This window comes from Lissotriton helveticus, chromosome 3_1 (assembly GCF_964261635.1).
Source record: "Lissotriton helveticus chromosome 3_1, aLisHel1.1, whole genome shotgun sequence".
NCBI classification, from domain to species: Eukaryota; Metazoa; Chordata; class Amphibia; order Caudata; family Salamandridae; genus Lissotriton; species Lissotriton helveticus.
Genome location: NC_136061.1, coordinates 2,085,601,479 through 2,085,617,831, shown reverse-complemented (window position 1 = coordinate 2,085,617,831; position 16,353 = coordinate 2,085,601,479). Strand labels below are relative to the sequence as shown.

Genomic DNA, 16,353 nt, shown 5'->3' with positions numbered 1-16,353 from the left:
CTGGGCACAGAGAAGTCAATTAGTGAATCGTCATGAAAGAGGACTTTGCTTTCAACATTAGCTGTGATCTGTCAAGAGCGAGGTAACGAAGAATTACTGTTTTTTTGGTTGTTTTTTTTAATCACAGTGTAGGGCAGTTAATAGAGATTATTACTAAACTCAGTTAGCAAAGTCTTGAGGCCCCACTAAAAGTGTTATTGCATACATTATATCCTCTAGGAAAGATAAAAGGAGGAGTCAGTTTGTCAGGGATTCATTTCGTGACCTGAAAGGTGTATCTTGGCAGAAGTAGGCAATTCGCTCAGCATTTTAACGCGCCTGCGACTGAGAACCCCGAGAAGGAAGGGGCCAAGGGTTGGTGTTATTCATCACTGTTTTTTATGACTTGAGGGCATGGAAGGAGGGAGCGCCTCGGCAGCAAACTTGGGTATCTAAACATGGAGTCTACTGATGCTAATGGTGCCTTCTTTACCTTAATCGCTCCAGATGTTTAGATGTTCTACTATGCAGTTCATATGTTTCGCATGCAGTCGTTTTCTAGTTGCGGTATAAACAGCTTATGTCGCTGCAGGGTTTGACTGCTGCACAGAGCCATTGGAAAATGGGAATGGGTGTTGACAGACTAGGATGGGCTATGTGATACGGCTGAGCCAAAGGATAGCTCAGTGAGTCAAACGCTCGCGACTGCCAAATGTTAGGCTCTTGATCTCCTCCCAAGCTTTCCACCCTTCTGTGGGGGGAACCACCATCAAATGGCCAATGTTTGTCATTTAAGTTATAGCGACTAGAAAAGGAGAAAGTACAGTATTTCGGTGCTAGAGTCGCAAGCGGATAGGAATTCCGTTTAATGCCTAACTTTGTATGGTGGACTGCAAATATGTGCTATAAAATATAATCAATATATTCTAGGGTTATTATACCTAGCTTCACTTATAGGTACCATACCAACATAGCTTCAAGGTCGAATTGGTTTGGAGTCAAGAATAGCTTTCAGTGGTTCGGCTGTTCATCCTGTGGCTGATATCTTTGTGATGAATATTTGGACACACCAGGTTAGTGTTTCCAGGAAATGTGGTGGTGCACGAATGTGACAGAACTGCTGTGTTGTCAGCTAACTGGTGACTGTCTCTTGGAAATCTTAAAGGCATTTGGGCCAGTGGCCCACCATCCGCTGCACATGAATCATTACCGACATCCTCAGTGATATGGTGCACAGGTCTTACGCATATCAAACCAATGTGAGACTCTACAGTCTGGTTCATAGTGGCACATCTTGTTTATACGAAAGAGTGACCTCCTGCGTGGCTAGACACCATAACAGAGCCACTGGAAAAGATTGGTTATTATGCCGACGTTGGACCTGGAGAAGAAGGGTCGAGTCTCTGCGTTCATTCAACGTCTTGTGATTCTTGGTAAATCACTTAATCTCCTTGTGCCTACCAAAAATGAAGGTCTTTTGTCACGTATCTGGTGCTCATGCAAGGCGCTGAAATACCATTGGGTCACGCTACAAAAAATTAATAGAATAGGTTAAAAATACCCTTGTGTTTTCCGTGCAGGGGACTCTTCTCCCCTTAGTTTAACACGACTTTTGATACACTTGTATGCGACCCGTTCTTACTAAGGTTTAGCCTCTTGTTCAGCCAAAAAGATAGGTTGGCTGTAGCTAGCCAGTTCCATGGCGCAAGTCGGGAACACGCGGTAGAGGGCGCCTAACCATTCTTTTTGAAGGGTGGACCCTGTCCACGCAGCCAAGAGAGGGGGTCCCCTCATGGATGGGCCAACATATTTGTCCTGGTATAAGTATGGGACACTGGGACAATTTCAGCTGCACCAGCACTTTTCTGGCCTAGTTCCGAGCAGCAATACCGGCCAGGGAAGAAGCTGAGAGGATTCCATCTGCATGCATTACATAAGCCGAAATTAAGGGGCTATTAGGCCCCCATGCAAGCAGTGGCTCAGATAGCTAGGTTCTTGACAATCTCTTCGGTGGATGGGAGTCCGGCCCTATTACATTGGCAGGGGCCTTGCTCTGTGAGCGCACTCAGAAGTCAGGAAGGTAAGTGCTCAGGGTTTGCAACCACAAGAGCGGAAGCATTTTCACTATTATATACAACTTGATGCAAAAAACAACCATTGACAAAGCCAATAGTCTTGTCTTCTTGTAGGTGTAATGTTACTTGTATTATATATCTGGATGCAATGACAGAAGCAGCAACATATCAATAGGGTGGCACACTATGCGATGCACATATTTTTAGCTTAATTGCTTTTAGGCCACACCCTTAATTGCATCGGTTACGCCCTTTCGGAAGATCCCCGAGTATTTTCATCCCACTCAAAGCCCTGGTCTACACGCACAATCAGGTTCTTGGCGCACATAGCCATGGCTGCAGCGCACAGAGACCATACTCTGCCGCACACAGAGGAAAATAATTAGAGGGAACATTGCCCGCAAGGGTGACTGGAAACACCGGAGCTGGATATCTCAGCAAGAGAAAAGACAGCGTCTCTCTCAGTGCGTCAAGGGAGGGTCGGCTTCCTTCGGCTCTCGCATCAGCTGGGCGTCGGGCAAGGGGATAGCCGCTCTGCTCCAAACCACCGTGTGTTTGCTTAAGGCAACGATGGTATATTTGTACCTGAAAGGTGCCGGGTTTGACGTAAGGTTGGACATAAGACGTCACTAAGAACTAACAGTTCTTTCTGGACTCCAGGAGTTCTTGTGCAAATCAAAACAAAAGCAGGGGGAATTCACGGGCTGCTGGAGGCCTGGTTTGTTTAAATAACACGTTGTGCTTTCTAGGAGTCTATGGGAGTAGCCTTGCCGTATTTGAACTGCATGGGCTATTACTAAATATGGATATGATTCTTATGCCTTTATAAGGATATTATTTATTATAACCACACAAGGGCATACATCAGGATTATCGAATTAGGGTCCTAGATAGAAACACAACATCATGTCAGTGCTAATTTCTTAAAACAACATAAGGATACCTACAGGTATATATACAGAAATGGGCTTTTGTCAGCCATTGGCTACTGTGGATCAGCTGATTTAGGTCCTAACAGGGTTATCCTTCAGCTCTGGTATCAGCTCATGGAAGTTCCTAGATTTAAGCATGCTAAAATATAATTCCTCACCTCAGGCTCTCTATGATTAAAACATGTGTTTTTCACTGGAGGGATTGGCAGATGCAAACATGCTTCTGGGCACTTTGCTTCTTTATTTAGCACTCCTGTCTGCTTTTTTCCTGAGAGCCCCCACACTACTAGCTCCTCTGTTGCTCAATGGTGCTTCCTTGTCACCCCCCCATCCTGCTGCTCTTTATTTTTATTTTGTTATAACTTCTTTTTTGCGTCAAGCAGATTCAAAGTTCTATCTCGCTGCTAACTTCTTTTTTAGCACCCCGGTGCACTTTATTTATTATTTTTTGCTTTTCCTTTCTGATATAGTCATCAGCTATGTTGGAAAAATGACGCAAACAGGCATTGGCATAGCTAATAGATCTCATGTTTGAGACCTTATAAGGTTTTAGCCAAAGATATATGCTTTGCCAATGTCTTTAAACTATGCTGTAGAGCATTTTGGCTGCTGTGCAGCATGTTGAAAAGTTATAATAAAAAAGTGTTCTAAGCTTTTCTGTTACTTATATTTAACCAAGAAGACATTATATACAACTGAACGATCCTATTAAAAAAAGAATTAACATGCAAAAATGTCTTCTAGGTTTCTTGCAATGCTGGCAACTTCTTTCTGCCTGTTCCAATGCTTGTTTGTGGTAGCTTTACAAGTGTCTGAAAGTAGTTCAGTTCACAGCGTATGATACAAAAATAAAACATCATTGTTAGCAGCCTACCTGTGGAAACTTTGATCTAAAAAGGAGCATTTATGTATTTAAAACTATTAATGAACATAATTCTTGGCCCATGCTTAATCACAATGTGAACCTATATTTTGATTTTTTTTCTGCTGCACAGACACGCTCAAGCACCATCTTTCCTAGTTCAAACAGTGGGTGGGCTACCCCTGGGTCTAAGTGGTCACATTCCTGAATTGCTCCTAATATATCAGTGATGTGGGATGTTTGGGTGGTCCCAGCCCACGACACAGTGGGCTGGGACCACCCCTTCTATGATATAAATTATCATTAACAGTGTACTTTTTTCCCACTGGGAATCGCCGCTATGATTTAAACAGCTCTGTAACTCGATGAAGGGAAGACAACCGAGAAAATGAATGAGAGAAGGAGGTCGAAGATGGATGGAAGAACACATGCAGGATGGATGAGAGGAGAGATGAGAGGATGGATTGATGGATGGATGGCGCGGAGGTGGATGTTGAATGGTGAGAGAAGGACAGAGGTGATGGATGGATGGATAGGATAGGAAGTGGAAATTGGATGGATGAGAGAAGGACAGAGGTGAAGGATGGATGGATGGATGAATCAGTTTGGTTGATTTACAAAGCAGACAGAAGGGTATATGGATGGATGGATGGATGGATGGTTCTGAGCAAATAGAAGAGGATGTATTGAAGCAGGTGGCTGGATGGATGAGGGGAGAGAGGTGATGGATGGATGGATAGATGGAAGGATGGATTGATGGATGGATAAAGAGTTTATCATTGGATGGATGAAAGGAGAGAAGAGGTGATGCGTGGATGGATAGAGAGGAGGAGGATGTTGAATGGATGAGAGTAGGACAGAAGGGATGGATAGATAGATGGCTGGATAGAGAGTTAGGTGGGTGTTGAATAGATGCAATAAGGATAGAGAGGTGATGCATGAATGGGGAGTTTGTCATTGGATAGATGAGAGACGAGGTGATGGATGGATGGCGAGGAGGAAGACGTTGGTTGGATGGATGGATGCTCCTCATATTTCAATGCACCAGAGACTGTGGAGACCTGTGCTTTGGAAACTTCTCGGTAATCGCAGTCTCTTTTGAGGACTGTTTACTTTTGAATGCAGTCAGAATTTTCAACTAAAGGATTGTTTTTAGAAACTACTTGTTAATCCATGACCTTTTAGGGGCTGGTAAAATGTAAGGTCGGTTTGTTGTCTTAAAATGGAGGCGTGTTGTAGAAACACTCCACTGAGGTGGAGGGCGTCACCCCACTGGGAAATGAAGGAAAAATAAAATGATAATAGCTGGACGTTATCATCATTTTATTTGTTCCTGCATCCTTGTGGGGCGGGGCTGCTCTGCTTTCCGAGCAATGGAAGGAGTGGTGGCATTCTGTAAAGTGTGCATGAATGTTTGACCGGCCCTCTTGGACCAGTCAAATACTCATGCTCAATTTGCTTGTTCTCCATGCAGGCTGCATTATAGCCTGGCTGGAGAACATGCCCAGGCCCCCATTCCCCATCTGAGCGCCGAACGACGGAGCTAGACCAATCACAATGCTGCATTGCAGCGTTGTGATTGGTCAGAGGAGCCTGGCTGCTTCCTCTTCTGGCTGGAGAGGAGGAACCACGACAAGGGGTGACACAGAGAGACGCAAGGAGGTAAGTGTTCTTTTTCCCACACCCGCCCACACTCCCACACTCAATCCGTGGCAGCTCCTACTGCTGTGTAGTCAGAGTACCTGGCACATGAGGTGACAGCTGAAGATCGATGTTTGAAGCTGCTTTTGATCCCAGCACGTAGGGCTTGGGTTGACATCTGAGGGTCGGTGTTTTTGAAGCTGCTGAGTATTCCCAACACCTGGAATGTGGGAATGCATCCAGGGCCGAACTGGCCGTAGCGGGCACCGGGTGTTTCCAGAGTGGGCGCCAGGGCAGGGGTCAGTTTTAGGCCCCCGATGGACTGTTTTTTTACCGGGCCGGCAATATTGTCCCAAAATAACAAAATCTGCTGAAACCGGCCCTAGCAAACTGCTCGGGCACATACCGCTGCCTCTACAGGGGGGTCCAGCCGAGCAGTTTGCCTGGGCTGGTTTTGGTTCCCAGTCCGGCCATTAATGCATCTGAAGACCCGGGCATGTTACCATCTGATGGGGTAATTACATTTCGGCCATGGGGCATCTCAGCTCCCCCGACGGCGCCAGCTGCCACCTAGAAAAGTTTATTTAGATGCTGCAAAGCCCACTTTCTCCCATCACTGTAATCCCACCAAGGCACTCTGGAGCAGACAGGCAGCATCCAATTAAAGTGGGATTAGGGAAAGGCATTAAACTAACTTCCTAATAAAGTGGAGCTTTGTTTTCTTAAGTGTTTCTGTCCTGATATTTAGTTCTTGTTCCTCTTGCAACACACCACTCCGGCCGGTTATTTAGTGATATGACTGCAGCTGTAAGTGTGTGTGTGTGGGGGGGTTACAAATGGGGTCGACTGTTGAGGGGTGGTGGGGGAGCGAACAAAACCCTCACAAATGCAGTTAGTGGACCTAAACACTTGGAGAGAACAGAGAAATATGAGTTCCTATTTGGTTCTAGTAGGTCCAAAACATCAGTACATAGCAGTCCTTTCAAGTTACATCTTAGAATCATGGCAGGGCCTATTTAGCGTACAAACACTATTGACTTTGAGGTAAATAATAACAAGTGCAACATGCAGAACTATTTCTAGACACAGTAAGGTGTCAGTAAGTGTAGGACTTGACCTTTTTGGTTAAAGTTCCCTAAACCTTTTGCTTTCCCCCTAGACCGTTTTCCTGACATAGAGTTACCAATTCAGATGTTTTGGGTACTTTGCCAATGCTGATCAGTGTCAAAGTACAAGAGTCCCCTATGTAAAGTGTAATGGTAATTGGTTGGTCATGATTAGTATGTTTGCCTTACTAGTAAAGTCCCTAGTGATGTGCACTGTGTTTGCAAGGGCTAGTAATGGAAAGGCGAAATGGACAGGTTGAGTCTGGAAAGGCTTTGACCTCTTTTGTGGTCAAGAAGAGCCTCTGCCAAGGAAGAAGTTGTTGAAGATACTGCTGGATATAACTGACCCTTGCTTCGTGATCTGGGGCTAGCCTGCAGTTTGTAGCTTTTACTAAGGAAGAGACTGAAGGGACATTGCAGTGGGTGGTGTCCCCCCTTCTTGAACGGGACTGTGCTTTGTGCTGTGTCCTGAACCCCAAGGGTCCGAGGTGAGCTGGCTCCCTGTTTGGAAGCACAAGATCATAAAAGTTTCCGGAGCAGTCCCAAGCAACGCGGTGTGCACGTGCTTTTGCAGCTTGAGACCCTCAGAAGTTGTGCCTTGATCGTGGGCACACAGAAGTAAGCTGAGTCTCGGACAAGCAGGGAGCGTGTCATGGTGCAATCCAGGGCATTGTTGAAGAGCGCCTGGTCGTTGTGTGCACGGAGCGAGGAAGTGAGACTCAGATGGGCAGGGAGCGTGTTGTGGTGCAGCCCGGGCGTTGGTGAAGAGCACCTGGTCGGTGTGCGCCGAGCAAAGAAGTAAGTCTCGGACACGCAGGGTGCATGTCGTGGTGTAGCCAAGGCATTGGTGAAGAGCGCCTGGTCATCGAGTGCACCGGGAGAAGAAGTGAGACTCAGGCGTGCAGGGTGCATGTCGTGGTGCAAATAAGGCATTGGTGAAGAATGCCTGGTCATCATGTGCACTGGGAGAAGAGGTGAGACTCAGAGGTGCAGGGTGCGGGTCGAGGTGCAAGCTGAGGCATTGGTGAAGAGCGCATGGTCATCGTGTGCACCAGAGAAGAGGTGAATCTCGGGCACGCAGAGTGCGTGCCGAGGTGCAACCAGAAGCGCTGGTGAGTAGTGCCTGGGTAGTGAGTGCAGTGAAATCGAAGTAAGTCTCCACAGTGCTGAGTGCAGGTCTCAGTTTCCACTGAGACCCCTGGAAGGAGGGCCAGGTCAGCGGGCCCTCGGAGTGAAACAGTAGCGGACTGGCAACCCCGGAGGAGCAGAGCCGCCGGCCATTGCCCGCCGTACCCATCGACGGAGTTCTGGATCAAGGCCCAAGTCGCTGAAGGAGGAGAGGAGAGTGGGGTCATCCCCCCCAGGTAACGTGGATGACCACCTGGAGTGGGGTGCGGGCCCGGAGGGACACTCTCTCTGCCTCTTGCTTCTGTCAGCTGCACAAACCTGTTGCTTCGGCTCAGATCTAGGCTCATGCTGGCCCAAGGAGGGGCAGTACTGGGGCCGGTGTGAGAAGCATTACTTTTATGTCATCATTGATCCATGATTGGGGGCAACTGTTAACGGAGCACCTAAACTGTCGTATTACACTTTGCATTATTGATGCTAACCAACTATCGAACTGTCGTATGACGCCTGACCTTATTTGTGCCTGACGAACTACCTGCTTGGTGCGCTACGCACTGCGTTATTTTTCCCTTGCAGAGTACTTGATTGTAATGTGGCGCATTGCATTATTTCTTCATCGCACAGTACAGGATTATAACGTGGCGCATTGCATTATTTCTTGATTGCACAGTACATGATTGTAGCATGATGCATTGCTTTGTCAGTCAGTCATAAGCTTTTATTCGATACTCAGAGATATCTTATAAGCACATACAAAATACAATCAATACAGTATACAAAAAAGTTTATGCCATAAGAAGTCAGTAAGAAATATTAGAATGTTTAAGAGTGATAAAAGGATATAAAATCCGTTAATAAATTAGCTAAAACAAGAATTAAACAGCTACTGACAATCTCTTACATCGAATATGCCAAAACTGCTTTAAAAATTTAGCTATTCCACAGACTATTGGGGGGGAAGTGTCCGTGCTTAGGATACGCAAGGCTACTAAATGATTGCGTGTGCCCATGTTACGGCAGAGTGGTTTCAGCCAAGAGCTCCTAGGCCTTGCATAATCCGGGCATTCAAATAAAACGTGCACAATAGACTCAATCTTAGTCGGGCAACATGCACAGTTGGGAGAAGTGCGATCCGCTGTTGACCATTTCGATACCAGGGCACCTAACGGGAGGGAACCAACTCTAAATTTAAAGTAAAGAGCACGGTCAAAGGGGAGAGTAATCAAGTCCAAATAAGGTTCAAAGGCCACAGTGTCTTTAATTTGTAAAAAGGTGGCAGTGGACCTGCAGTGATTTGGGCTAGAGATTAGACGCTCAGCAATCCATTTCCAAAAAAGCGCCTTGACAACTTCTTTTGGAGGGGCTGAGCGAGATGACCAACAATCCCCTAGTCCTATATTTTCCAACAGCTTTTTGGTGTCCTTTAACCATTTTATTTTGGCCCAACCCCCCTGGCTCATTATGTCTCTCAGTGCATCAGCATAGGATTTTAATTCTTCGCACCTCCAAATCCGTGTCCACAACAGGAGCGGGCGAAGCTGGGCCTGATCTTTAATGTTTTTACATCCCGTGTCCATCCTCACAGGTACTGACGGTGTGCTCAGAGGGAGAGCGATGAAGGATTTTAATAGCTTGCTCTCAGCAGTGACTAGGGCATCCAGACGGCAGTGACCCCACAGTTCTGCCCCATACAAGGCTGATGTCGCTACTTTGGCCTTGTAGATGTCAAGTACTGGGGTAAGTGATCTCCTAGTTGAGGCCCTGTATTCCCTCATGAGAGCTCCTCCTACTCTCCTGTGGTTAAGGACCATTTTTTCAATGTGGTTTGCCCAAGTCATCCTGTCCGTAATCCGAATGCCAAGGTAGTCGAATTCGGCTACTTTCTCCAGGGGAATAGAGTTAAGTGTAGGTGGGCGGCCCAATTTTTTAGGTGGGTTAACAACTAGGTATTTGGTTTTGTCCACATTTATTGTTAGCCCTTTTGCAACACAGAACTCCTGGAATCGTGTTAGAAGTTTCTGTAGTCCTTGTGGGGTCTTCGAGATCAGGAGCGTGTCGTCCGCGAAAAGCAGGGTTGGGATGCGGACACCTCCAAGACAGGGCGCGTCAGCTGGTTCTTGTTGAAGGTGTTTTACCACCCCATTCAGATATAACGAGAATAGGGTGGGCGCCAGGACGCAACCCTGTCTTACGCCCCTAGACACTGGTATTTTTTCCGTGAGCTCACCGTTATTACCCCAACGGACCTGTGCAAAAGTGTGGGCATGAAGGCTTATAAGAAGGGACAAGATGTAAGGTGGTAGCCCCAACTCACAAAGGACCCTCCAAAGCTCTTCCCGGGGAACTAGATCAAAGGCAGTCTTCAAGTCTATAAAGGCTAAGTAAAGACTGCCCTTGCCCAGTTCCACCACCTTCCACCCCAAGAGGGACAACCTAAACACCTGCTCTATAGTCCCCATACCAGCCCTGAAACCTGCCTGAAAGTCTGATAGGATTTTATTCTCCTCCACCCAATGGAGGATCCTACCAAGGATAGCTTTGCCAGCTATCTTTTGGGTGGAGTCTATCAGACTTATTGGGCGATAGTTTCCCGGGGTTTCCCTGCACCCTTTTTTATAAATGGGGACTACCACCGCCCCTTTCCAGGATTCTGGTACTACTCCTCCCCTCATAATATCATTTAGGAGAGCTGCTATGATCCTTCCCCATTCCATTGGGTAAGCCCTCATCAAATCACCCGGAAGGCCATCCGGGCCCGGTGCCTTGCGTGGTGCCACCCAGCCTATAACCCCCTCAATCTCTAAGGGAGTGAAAAGGTCATAGGCATGAGGTTCGATAGCTAGCGTGAGATCCATCCCCGCAGACAGTTCCCCGTCTGGTGGGAGGTATAAAGACCCAAAGTGTTTTGCCCAACTTTGAGGCGGGATGCTGCAGGGTCTCATGGCTGCATCGGATTTGGTCCGTTTCCTTATGAGATTCCAAAACACCCCTGAGTCCCTAATTTTGCTAGCCTGGAGTAGGTCCTCCCAATATTTTTCTTCCCACTCCCTCCTAGCCGAACTAAGGATCTTTTTGTAAGCCTTCCTAGCCTCATGGATCATACTTTGGGATTTAGATTTCACTGCCTCAACTAGCTTTGCCTTATGGGTCCTGCAGGCTTGGGTATACCACCCCTCAAAAAAATTTTTTGTTCCTCTAATGCCCGGCTTTTTAGAGTACAGGATAAAGACACTGGTTAGGGCTTCAATCAGAGAGAGAAATAACCCACTCACTTTACCCACCCCTTCTAGCGAGGATTCCAAAGATGTTACCGCGCGGTTTAGATGGGATTGAATTTCCCCAACCTTCGCCTCGGATAGGACCAGTTTCGCCCATTTAATTCTTCTACCACATGGGGAGACTTCAGATTCATCTAGTGGTACGAGTGCCTCTTTAAAGTTGGCCTTCCTTAGGGGTTGCCACCAATGTTCCATTTCTAGGGAGAGAGGGTTGTGATCGCTTTCTGTCGAAGGGACCACCTGCATGTCCTTCACATAAGGCCATAAGCACACGTCTATTAGGACATAATCCAGCCTAGAGGTGTGCCCTGGTCTGTTGTAGGTATGTGCACCCCCCCTATCCAAGGAAGTCCTCCCATTCGCTGCCCTTAAATTAAATTCAAGAGTAAGGGAGTATATTTGGAGCGCCACTTCTGTCCACTTTTTAATCGGTGCGATGTCCAGAGCCGGGATCCCCCACCTGGCATCCTCCTCATCCTGGTCGAGGGAAACATCCGAGCCCAAAGGCTCGAACGTGCAGTTCATATCACCAACAACCAGGGTGCGGGTCTTATGGGGGGTGTTATTTAGCAGGGTCTCGAGAAGAGCTATCACAGGAGACTTTCTCCCACCCTTTGTACCCCGAGCATACACATTAAAGATGTTTAGAACAATTCTTCCCCTTTGGTCTATAAGGGTAATGTTTTGTATGTCCGGCGAACCTGTGGGATAGTCCACCACTCTACAGTTTAAAGATGCCGCGACCCAAATAAGAAGGCCGCCCGCTGGGCGGCCTCTCCCAGATTCCGAGGCCCGGGCGGGAGAGGAGTATGAGGAAAAGCCCACCCTATGGACCGGTATCAAGCTCCAGGTTTCCTGGAAAAGGCACAAGGAGTGCTTGTCGACCCACGCAGTAAAATCTGGGAGGGCCAGTTTTCCAGCAATCCCTGCGATGTTCCAGCTGAAAACCTTAAAGACTAGGTCCGTCACAGCTGGATAGTCGCTGGGCGCTTGAAAACCCCTATCCATAGGGCTCCCCCTATATAACCGAGGAGAGCAGGGATCTTGTGGAGTTGTTATAGGGTCTCCCATTCCACTTACAAGGTTTGTTTGGGTGGGTGGTGCTTCTACTTGTTCTGCTCTCCTCACTGATTCCAGTCAGCAGGGGCCAATTGTCCACATTTGTTTCTCCCTATCGCCTCCTACAACCCCGGCCCAGTTTTGGCCCGAATTAAGAGAACTTTCACTTCCTCCCATTGGGCTCACAAGATGCCTAGGGTAAAAATACGAGAGGTCTATTGATGCTAACCAACTATCGAACTGTCGTATGACGCCTGACCTTATTTGTGCCTGACGAACTACCTGCTTGGTGCGCTACGCACTGCGTTATTTTTCCCTTGCAGAGTACTTGATTGTAATGTGGCGCATTGCATTATTTCTTCATCGCACAGTACAGGATTATAACGTGGCGCATTGCATTATTTCTTGATTGCACAGTACATGATTGTAGCATGATGCATTGCTTTGTTTCTTCCTTGCACAGGGCATGCTGATAGTGATATGCATTGCATTATTCCTTCTATTGCGCTACATATGGCATTCATTTTCTATTGCCCTATACATGAGTATATCGTTGCGCATTGCAGTATTTCTTTTTTTTTGCAACGTGTGAGATTCTAGCAATATGACCTGCCTAACCTTTTGGGAACGGTTAGAAGTAAACTTAACTGTTGGTTAGTAGCGGTGATTGGGATTAGAATCTACCAATCCACCGGAAGGAATACTACCCATTATTATATGTTGGTTTTGTATTGTGTGGTTCTATCATATATCTTCTTATATAAAGATTATACTCGTTATATGAAAACTTGTGTGGAGTCTATTTGTGGTGACATCATTGGGTTTAAGTGAGTGGGGTTGCAGATACAGTACACTCGTGCCTTGGAGATAAGCATGGCTGCTCATGCCAAGCTACTACGCGGGTGAGCAGGGCTATCTCAGACGGTGTCCTTACTTAGCCTAACGTTGAAGTGAGGAGTCCAGATCTCGCACCTGGCGACAGCGATGTGGGACAGGGAATCCCGCCTCCAGCATTTGGTGGCGGCGGTGAGGGATAAGGACCCCCACTTCCAACATAAGCATAATGCACAAAAATGTTTTGTTCTCTGACAGGGCTGCCTTCACTTTCATAATTCCGACTACATCAGCAACATTGAAATAGTTCATAATTGTCCCCAGTATGTACAGTATTACTACATTAAATTACAATGAGATGCTCAGGTGTGCAGGTGTTATGGTAAAGAAAAATATGTTATTGTTTCACAGAGGTTCCACTACCTTTCATATTTCTGTTAATCAGAGTGACATCAATTTGAGAATTAATAGTAATATTGCAGACTGTATGCACCAGTACTAGGAGGCTCAGTAAAGGAGCAACAAGTCTTATAATAAAGAAACATGTTTATATTGTCTAGGAAGGCTTTACCTTTCATCTTTTCGCAAACACTGATAAGAGAGAATTTGATCTTTCCAGCACGGCCTGCTCTTTACAAATCTTTAAAATGTTGCATACGAAATACAGTTTAATTTCCTATAACGCCATATTGAGGGGGACTGCAGCAGTGGCTTTTTTGGCACAATTTTGAATTTGCTGCATTTCCTACGTAACACATCATCTGCTGCATGATCTGCAAATTTTACCCAAAATAATGTTTTGAGCTGAAATGGATCAAGTTACTGCAGCAACATCGTCTTTGCCAAGGTTAACTGGTCATCTTCCATTTGTTTATTTCTATAGTTCATTGTTAAACGGACACTAATGAGTGGAGATCCTTGTCCAGACAATATTATGATGTGTAAAAATGACAAAATATTGAATTAGTACTGTAAAAAAATATGCCTCTAAATTTGTCTTTTCTTGCCACAACATTTAATTTACCCTGCGGCATAATTTGGTGCTCCTGTCAAATAATTCCAATGGCCCAGGTCATATTATTGGCAAGGCATTACCAAACAAACCATACTCTCATGCACGACATCAGCATACAAATGAGGACCACGCCATCAATAGACCACTTCAAACTGTCTTTAGCAAAACATCGCAAGATTTACCAACCTGAATTGTGATGCATATATAAAGAGCACTTACTCCAGACAACTGGCCACGCTGGCCAACGAACAATGTTAACTAATCCAGCATAGCACTCCGTGCACTAAATACACTACAAAGATTTCCAAAGATGAAACTCATGACACTTTGCCAATAAACTACACAAATCACTTCTAAGCTATACACAGAACAGACCTTATCCTGCCTCTACTGAACGCAGACCACCACACACAAAAACAACAGACACGATGGTTGGTACTCCCAGGAGTGCACAAAATGCATCCCAGATTCCAAAAGTACTACAAAGTCCCAATGACAGCAGTAAAATATGTACAGCTCCAACAGATAATGTTACATGTAGGTAAACTGCTGACAGTGAAACAGAAACTGCAGTTCGAATCCCTGCTTCCTCAAGTTGGCAAACTCCTGTGATCCTTGGCAAATGACTATCATTTCCCTCTGCCTCAGTTTTCTTCTGCCAATAGAGGGAGAGATCTGCAACACGCTGTACAACAGCAGCATTAACCACTGTTAAAACAAGAACTGTTAATTAAGGACCCGTTGATAGACCTTACCACTGCAATTTACCACTGCTAACCAGTGCTAAAGTGTAAGTTATCCCTGTGTAAATTGTAATGTTGATGGGTTTATCCATGATTGACAGCTTTGATTTACTAGTGAGTCCCTAGTACAGTCCACCAGCTGTGCCCAGGGCCTATAAATCAAATGCTACTAGTAGGCCTGCAGCACTGATTGTGCCACCCACATGAGTAGTCCTGCAAACATGTCTCAGACCTGCCACTGCAAACCTTTTAAATATTATCTGTATTCAATTAATTTACCACAATCATGACGGTGTTTCCACAAACATCACAGAGGAAGCCTGGGCACAATACCTCAGGTCCCACTTTCAACAAGGCACCGACTATAGCAAGAAGCACAAAGCCTGCCAAAACGAACTCGATCTTCAATCGAATCTCACGGCCTGTATTGAAACTGATCCTGACGATTTTGGGAAAAGAGAACAAGATCGACCAAATAAAGAGCATCAAATGTCTCAAAATGATACCATCAAAAGACAGATAATAAAAGGAAGGAATGAAGGTGCTCCCGGCCCAAATGGAATCCCGCCTGCACTTTATAAGCAGGTGGTAACATTCTGGGCAGAAGCACTGGACCCACTCTTCAGAGATATCCGATAACTGAATATCATGCCCAGCTCATGTATTTCCCCAATCCATAAATCAGGCAACAAGATGAATCCTCAAAACTATCGTTTAGTGGCTCTTCTGGACATTGAAGCAAAATGTTTCGCAGGCTTGATATTGGAGGACCTGCAGTCCGGGGTGAAAGAAAAATCAGCAACTCCTCGACAACAGACAGGTTTCACAAAATCATTTTGGACAACAACTAACATATTGAGCATGGCAACGCTCATGGACAAGGCAACAGCGACAAGATCATCATTATACCTCTGCTTTATTGATTACAAGGCTACATCTGATCATGTCAATTGCATAAGACAGTGGTCCAAATTACATCATTGGAGGCTTCCTCAGCCCCTACTCAACTTGATCATAAACCTGCACACAGACACTTGGCTACAGGTAAAGTTGGGAAACGGGACTTTCCTGTAAAAACGCATCCCCATGGAAAATGGTCTGAAACAGGGCTGTGTTTTGGCACCCACTCTCTTCAATCTGTATACAGCCGATCTAGTTAAGCTGCTAACTACTTGCAACTCACACGCCCCAAAATTAGGAGACACGGCCCTTCCCTGTATTCTTTACGCTGGCGACATCGTCCTGATTAGCAAAACTAAAGTAGGGCTGCAACATCTCCTAAATACAACGCAGGATTTCTCACAAGCAAATGATCTCACAAACAATTTCGACAAAACGAAAACGATGATAATCGGTAAAAAAAGGCGACAAACTGCAACCTGGCTTTGGGGGGGGGGGGCAGAATAGAAAGAACAACAGAATACAAATACCTTGGAGTGCAGCTGGACTCCGGGGGACAATTCCTGGCGCGGAGGAATAGCATAAGGCAAAAAGGCCTAATAATAGCAACGTCCCTAAAAATCCTAAACTCCACATTATCTGGCCCTTCTATCCTGCCACTCGCAGAGGTGGTTCGTTCAAAATTTTTACCACCAAACACCTATGGCAGGGAGGCACAGAAAGGCAAGGACGTGGAAATACTTGACGCCGCTGTAACTACTGCATACAGGGTTATCTTTGGGCTCCCGAAATACACCTCAC

The 16,353-nt window shown here is 46.0% G+C and overlaps 1 protein-coding gene and 1 long non-coding RNA gene across 2 annotated transcripts in view; both read left to right on the top strand.

The window, feature by feature from the left end:
- The window catches only part of LOC144824118 (aminopeptidase N-like), a 270,629-nt gene that overhangs the window by 135,188 nt on the left and 119,088 nt on the right, over window positions 1-16,353 (top strand). The window lies entirely within an intron of this gene.
- Window positions 5,652-14,285, top strand: LOC144824119 (uncharacterized). The gene is made up of 3 exons (XR_013608904.1): window positions 5,652-7,339; window positions 7,815-8,392; window positions 12,478-14,285. It is a non-coding gene; the product is annotated as an uncharacterized LOC144824119 (long non-coding RNA).